This window comes from Salvia splendens, chromosome 11 (assembly GCF_004379255.2).
Source record: "Salvia splendens isolate huo1 chromosome 11, SspV2, whole genome shotgun sequence".
Taxonomy (NCBI): domain Eukaryota; kingdom Viridiplantae; phylum Streptophyta; class Magnoliopsida; order Lamiales; family Lamiaceae; genus Salvia; species Salvia splendens.
Window position 1 is genome coordinate 22,284,510 of NC_056042.1, and position 7,844 is coordinate 22,292,353.

The following is a 7,844-nucleotide window of genomic DNA, read 5'->3' on the forward strand; positions in this document are numbered from 1 at the left end:
GTGGGAGCCAAGGGTGTATGATCACGGGGAGACGCGCGCACGAGCGTGGGCTCATGCACGCCGCCGACCGAGACCGCTAACCCTAGGTGGCTCTCGCCCAAAGGCTCGACGAGATGGTGGCTGGTGCGGCGTGGCGGCTCGTCCGAGAACCGCTGAGACACCGCGAGACACCGCCCCGAACCCTAGGCGGAAGGTTTCCGAGACGAGGATCCAGGCGGAGGCTAAGAGCTGACCAAAGTAGTGGGAGCTTCAGGTCTCGGTAGGCCGAGACGGGTGATGAGCTCCTGGCCGAGCGACCGCGTCACCCGACATGCCGAGACGGCCGAGACAGACGACAGCGACTGGCCGAGAGGAGCGACACCACCATGCACGCTCCTGGCCGAGAGGATGCGACGCCCAACGAGGCAACCGACGCGTCACCTGGCTGAGAGCAGGCGCGCGACGTGCCCGTTGCTGGCCGAGACGGAAAATCCGTGATGATCCGGCGACGAAATCGTCAGATTTTCGTCGTTCATCATTCGTGCGAACCTCGTGCGATGAGATAACGATGAAAAATTATTTTAATGATTATTTAATTTTTTTAATTAAAAGATATCATTGAAATATTATTATTTAATTGAAATAAAATCTTTTTGGAAGATTTACCTAGATTTTAGGAATATTTTATTATTATCTATATCTATGGAAATAAATAATCTTATTTCATTCTTCCATGATATGGATGAGAATAATTTAATAGTTTCCTAATATTTATATATCTAGAATTCTAATTAGGATAGATATGTATGGATACATTAAATAATAAATATTCTCTTCCTAATCTTGAACATGGAAATAATTTGAATTTAATTTTTCATGTCTTATTAAGAATTAAATAACTTAATTATTTTAGATATACATCTTATAGTAGACATGAATAATAATTAAATACTAGAACATTATTTTCCTAATGGAAGACGCCAATTATGAATAAAAGATTTAATTATCCAACATATTAAATACCAACAGAATTTAATCAAGCCTTAATCTGCCTCAAGGCTAAGGATAATTAAATAAAAACCATAACCCAAAATATCTAAGCTATAATTACGAACTCAAAGTTTGTATATGATCTCCATCAATTGGTCTGCAATTTATGAAGTTTTTTTTCTAATATTATTGCCACCTGCTCTGTGGGGACAATAATCCTAAGAAATAGCGAGTTCATAAGGAGGACTTCTCAAATATAAATAGTATGAACTAGAATGCGGTTTCCAATATTATCGCCACCTGCACTGTGGGGATAATAATCCTAAGAAACTACGAGATTCAGAAGTTCACACAGAATTTATGGGATAGCTTGATCTTGTTAGCAGCACATGAGCATTGTTATGGGAGTGTGTTGTAGGAATGAGACTCTGTAATGCTAAATTTGGTGGTCTTGCTTAGACAACATTAGGCGGCCATGCCACACTTGTGGTCTCTGGACTATTCGTCGATGATAGTGACCAGTAAAATAGTAAGATTTTAATGCGTATTGACCTCCTCTGGAGGATTGGCGGGACATGGAAAGAGGCAAAAATGCGATTAGAATGCGGATCAAGTTATATGGAATGATAACCGAACTGGTCGGATCAGTTAGCAAATTGTCGTTGCCACTTAATCACTGCAGTCTTGCTCTCGCTCTTTTTTCCTTGCCAAAGTAATTTATAAACTCCCAATTTTGCACAACTTTAACAGTAAAGCGGCAAGTTCGGGGTCGATCCCACAGAGAAGTTGGTGTGTCGAGTGTGTGAGTAGTGAACAGGGGGGTTGGCTGCTGCCACGCTTTAACTTGGGAGTTTTTAACTATTGTCTTTACTCTAGGCAGAATTTAACTAGCTAGCATGATCAATGAAACTTTAACTACTGGGTCAAGTGAATTGCAGTTAACATCAGAAAAGTAAATGCGAGAATATAAACGGAAATAACTTTGATTAAACTAAAAACTGAGTACAGCATGAAATTTAAACTAAGCTAACACTTCGGAAGCTAAGAATGCGGTAAGAACTGAGAAGAATCTCAGCGGGAAACTTAAGATAACGCTATCAGAAATGAGTATTCTGCAGCGCTACCTTCGGTCGCCCTTTTAACTAAGCTATCTAAGCTAAGCTAGAGAACTGAACTAAACTAAGCTAGAGAGCTGAACTACGCTAGATAACTAAGCTAAGCTAAACTAGACGGAAAGTAAAGTGTCAGATCCCCCTTCTTGTGGTGGCACATCATCTATTTATAAGCTCGATTCGACTCCCAGTTGGATAACGATCTCGACAGGGAATATTCGCTCATTCTGAGAGTGAGCGACTCATTGATTGCTACGTGCTGTTCTTCTAGAATGACGATGCTTTTTGGTAACAGCTTCGTATAACAACTTCGTCCTTGCATTCTCATATTCCGGCACGTGTCCCCTTCTAGAACGTCGTCCTTGATAACAGAATGGTGTGCCATATCCAGCTCATTTCCTCACGTGTTCTTCTTCTAGCAGCCAGCGGTCCCCACCTAACTGCTTGATCGTTCCCCCTTGATCAACTCCCCCGATTCTTGGCCCTTTTTCGCCTTTTGTACTTGCTTGATTAGTTCGGCCTTGCTGCCTTGGTCAAGTAGCATTTCTGCACATTTTAACACTTATTTTGCGCGATAAACCGTTCAAGTAGTATACATTTTACCCTTAAACCAATGCATGAAATGAGCCTTATCAAACTGCTCACACTTAAAACATACTTGTCCCCAAGTATAAAGAAAAAGGAAAGAAAAAGATAAGGCAAATTTCAGGCATGGTTTACTTATTTCACAAGTAAAAGAAAAAAAAAACAAGACCTCAAGATAAAAACACGTATTCATATATATATATGCATTAGACCGAATAATTTTCAACAATCATACCCGAGGTCGAGGTCAATCCATTTGTCAGTAGCTTGTGTTCCTTCTCTTTCGCCTTGCTTGATCAAGGTGTCAGCTTGTCAAGATTGCTCAATTTAAAAACCACGGTTGGATTCACTCAGTCACTCATTTCTCACAGAGATGTTAGGACTGTTCACTCGGTGTTGCCATAAATTTAATACCTTGAATCGGACTGCACAAGATAGTTCCTTAAGGTCTTTGTTTTGAGTTGTAACGGGGCTCAAGGGTAGTAACGTATTAGGGTAGGGTCCTAGGGGTTCTAAGTTCAAATATAAAATTTTAAAGAAAAATCACATGAGTTGAAAAGCCAAAGATTTGACTAAACTCGCTGGATCAGAATTGGGATATTTATTTCTTCCTCTTCTTGATGCTCCTTCTCGATCAAATTTCAACCTTTAGCCTTATAACTTTCGGCTTATTTGTTTACTTTTGATTTTCTGGGTCAGGTTACAACTATTTCCTGCCTTTTCTTTTTCTCAAACCTTTTCACCATTTTTTATATGATCAACCCGATTGTCTAACTTGATCAACCCAGCTACCCTTTATTTCGATCATTCTATTGTTATCCCCTTTTGTTTCCCTTGACAAACTTCATCTCTTCGACCCTCTTTTCTCATATGATATGAAACTTGTATTTGGTCTTAAGGCTTCAAAGAATGGGTAAGGGTGTTTAGGCTCAAAGTGGTTAACTAAGGGGTGCCTTGATTAATGAGGCGGGGTTGTGGAAACGAAGGAAGAAAACGGCTCAAAAGGCTAAGTCCTAGTGCCTTTAGTCCTTACTACTTGTGCAATTTTCATCTCAATATTAAAAGTGAGCCTCTCGTAAATTTTTTCTTTTGTAAAAATAGTAGAAAGTGTTCTACTTTTGGCTTATAACTCACATATAGAGAGTCTTCACAGTTGATTTAGAAATTGAGCGTTTCCATCATACTTACGTCGTTCAAATTGATCAAGTTTTTGCAATCAAGCTTTACATGTGAGCATACTGATTCCTTTTTCTAACTCTCCCAAAAAGTAATCAAGTCTTCCATTTATCCAATTTCATGCATATTGCCTATCTCATTACTATCTGGAATTTGTTATTTTTGAAAAATTTTAGCATGTATGATTCTACTGTAACTAACCCGTCCCCCCTCCCCACTGTATATGAACTCGTCCTCGAGGGACTGGATGCAGTAGGAAAAAAGGGTTAGGCACAGGCGACGGCACAACAACAAGGGAAACTTCTCACACTTAGACCAGATACTGGGCTAAGTGTGAGATAGTGCCAGCAATCACAACATGCTAACAAAATCCAAAAAGATACAGGCAGGCAAAAACAAGCAATATGGCATTCATACTTCTCACACTTAGACCCAATGCAGGTCTAAGTGTGATGCGGAATAGAATGACAGTTTTACATACCAAAAATAAATTAAAACTAAAACTGTTTTGAAATTAACGTGAGCTGAGATGGGGTGAGGGGTACTTCAACTGTTTTTTCTGGTCCCTCATGGACCTGACTTCCGTGGTAACGCCTTCGGGCGCTTGGAAAGTGGAAGTGGGGGATCATCAGACATGGTCGTCTGTGCAGTTTCGGTAGGGGAGTGCTGCATGCTGCTGCTTGGAGGGGCCGCTGGGGAAGGAAAAATTGACTGAGTTCCTTGGGCAGTTGCTCCGGGGATCTCTATAGGAGTGCTCAACTGGGTTTGAAACGTTTGTTGCTGGACGAACTTTACCATTTTCATCATCAGCAGCAGAGCCTCAGCCATCCTTTCGGCATTGTTTCCCAGCGGTTCCTTAAAGTTGTGAATTGCAGAATGTAGGGACGCGATACCTGTTTGAATCTCCTGGATGTTGCTCCTTATAGCGGTCATTTCCTCTGCAATGTCGCCTCTTATGGTCGCCAGTGGCTCCATCACATTGGTCCCCATGGTCGCCGTCTTCTCTGTTATGGGTGCTCCTTATGGCTGTCATTTCGTCCTTCAAGGCGCTCCCTAGTGCTGCCATGTCTTCTTTCCATTCTGGCATTGCCGTTTCCGTCGGAACTCTCCCCTCCGTGTCCAAGTGGGCCTCAGCCCTGCTATCTCCGCCAGTTTCTGTTGTCGCTTCTGGGCTGCCATGTTCTGCAGCTTCTGTACTTGCGTCGGCCCTACTCCTTCTCCCAGTTCTGATGGTTACCTCAGGCCTTTCATCCTCTACATCGTAGAAGTGGACGGCATCGTCCTTCATGTACAAGAGTCCCTTGTTGAAAAAGAAAATCAAGTCGAATAAATCTGGGGGATTGCACCTTAGAAGGATAGGGACGGGCTTAGGTATTTTCATGATTATATTCATCTATAGATAGCACCCAGTAGATGGCAGAGATAGAGATGGCGGCATGTATGGGTAGTCAGCGAATGGCAGGCTTGGGCCAGCCAGTACCCAAGTGGACCTTCACCCCCTTGAACATGCACCAGCCGAAATAGAGTTCAGCTGTGGTGAGAGTGGCAGTTACCTGCCCCAATAAGTTGTAGGCAATGAAGGTTTGGGCAAAACGAAGAAGTCGGTTGGCAATGTGGACTCCCTTTGAGATGCTGGGTTTGAAACGTCAACCATGCCCCTCAATCCATTGTGATTAGCCCCATCCTCATAGACCATTCTCGAATGCTCATTGATACCTCTTCGTTGAATAACCAGAAAGAGATAGACTCAACAGATACGTCTGTCGTTTGTTCGAACGTGAAAGAAGTGAAGAAATCTTTCGCCAGGGCAACCGGCACCTTTGTTGTTCTGTGATTGAGCAACCAGTTGAACTCGATTGTGCGTATGTAGGATATGAAATCGTCCTCTGATTCTATCTCCTGAAGAGATTCCGGGTGGTCCCATTCTCCAACAACCATTCGAATCTTAACGCATGCAAATAAGAGAGAAACTGCTCGTGGGCGCCCAACTCATCTAAAGAAGGAATATGAAGTACCTTTCCGCTCTTCACTTGCTTACACCCTTCATCCTTGCTATCGAAAACTTTTTGTAGCTCCTTCGAGTCGAATAGCTTCATCTCCTCCACCAGATCATCAGTAAGGTCCATTGTCCAGCGCCGGTACCTCAGTCTCTCTACCGGGGGATGTACTAGCTCCCGATGATCGTGCGGAAGCTGTTGCTCACTGCACTCCTCATTTTCCAAGGAAATATCACTGTCCGATTCTGGCTCTTCACTGACAGCGTATTCGCTATCACTTTGTTCCCTCTGGTGTTCCTAGGCTCGCTTAACTGACTCAGGAATGACTATGCCAGTGTTCACTGTACGTGGCTTCTTGATGCTGGGCTTCTTCTTTATAGGCGCCTTCCCCTTCCGCTTCCTTTCTTCCTGATATCTAGCTTCCTCTCTATCATCCTCATCTTTCTCTTCTTCGGGTTCCTTCTCAGCTTGTGTTGAAAATTGATCCTGGGCAGTAGGACTGGTCTCCTTGTGGCCTACTGACCTGGATGCGAGGTCCAGACCCTCAGCCATCCCGTCAGTCTCTTCACCTTGGCCACTCAGTGTTGGAGAGACCGCTTCGTTTTCCCTTGCAGTATCCTCTAACTCAGTAGTAGGTAAAAACTCCTCCCCAGGTTTTGTGGGAGTAGCCCTTTCCTCATCACTCAAGATCTCCACCGGATCTGCCTCTGTGTTTACCTTTGCTTTACTGGAAGCCCACTTCCCTAAGCATCTTTGTGACACCCTCTTCGGCTTCGGCTGTTCTGCCCTAGGGTCGCCCTTCAACAACAACTTCCTCTTGACTGCCTTCGGTTTAGTCACCGGAGGTGCTACTGGTTTTGTTACCTCCGCTCTTGCTTCTGTTTTTTCTGCTTCCACATGCACATCTCTCTTCCCCGCCTCTGTCTGGGGGTTCACTGACTCTTGCTCTTTCTCTCCTGCCCTGCCTTCTTCATCTTCTCTTACTGCCCTAGATGTGAGGTTCAAATCCTCAACCATCGTGGCAGTATCATCTTCCCTCTGGTTTACTCTATCCAAAATCGCCTGGAATTCGTCATCCGTCATTAGGCCTTATTTCTTGGCCGTCTCAATTAAATCTATCTCTTCCCTCGCCGTTCCTTGAGAAACGGTCCCTGTCCCTGGCATTTTCTCTGGTTCATCGTCTCCCAGTAAGCTCCCCTGTTCCCTGCTTTTCCTCGCTTCACGTTCATCTGAGTCGGAATCGTAATGGGCGGATATGGGGTCAACCTCCATTGAATCCCTTTGTTGTGGAGTTTGGGAGGGTTCCGAAGATTCTGGCGGTACGGTTACCGATGGAGATTTTCTTTCTGGTGGAATTTCGACCAAAATCGGAATGGAAACAGTAGGTTGTACCGTGGATTGCACATTCGGTTCAGATGGGGCACCTCTGGTCGCGTCCCCTGCTCCCCTTATTTAACTGAAACCGGCCAACACCGCTGTCCAGTTCCGATTAGGGTCTTGTAATCGCAGAAACTCCGCCATGGAGTCTAAAGAAATCATCGTCGGCGCCTGAGGAACTGGCGCCGGAGATGGCGGGTTCGGAGGTCGCGCTTCCATGGGCGGTTGCGCTTCTGGGGTGTCTTCCCTGCGGTGAGCAGTAGATTTCTCGCCCTTTACTTTCTTCGCCCAGGCTTTCTTTCCCATGGTTTAGATCGGCGATTTTCGATGGAAATGGGGCGTTGGTTTTTTTTCGTTTTTTTTCTGTGGAAGGTCGGAAGATTTTGCAGAGAGAAAATTTAGGCGAAGGTTTGTGAAGTGAAAATGGGACGGATGATTTGATAATGGGGTAGGAATAGGGCAGGTATGGGTTGTAACCGGCTGTAGGTGGTTTCTAGGTAGCGCCGATTCGAGGGAGAGACGGTTGGGAAAACTGGCTCTCTGATTGGTGGTCTCCCCTCCTTTTTCTACTCACGCGCCCTGTCAGTCACTGCCCGCCTGCAAAGCTGCCGCAAGCCCCCAAATTCAA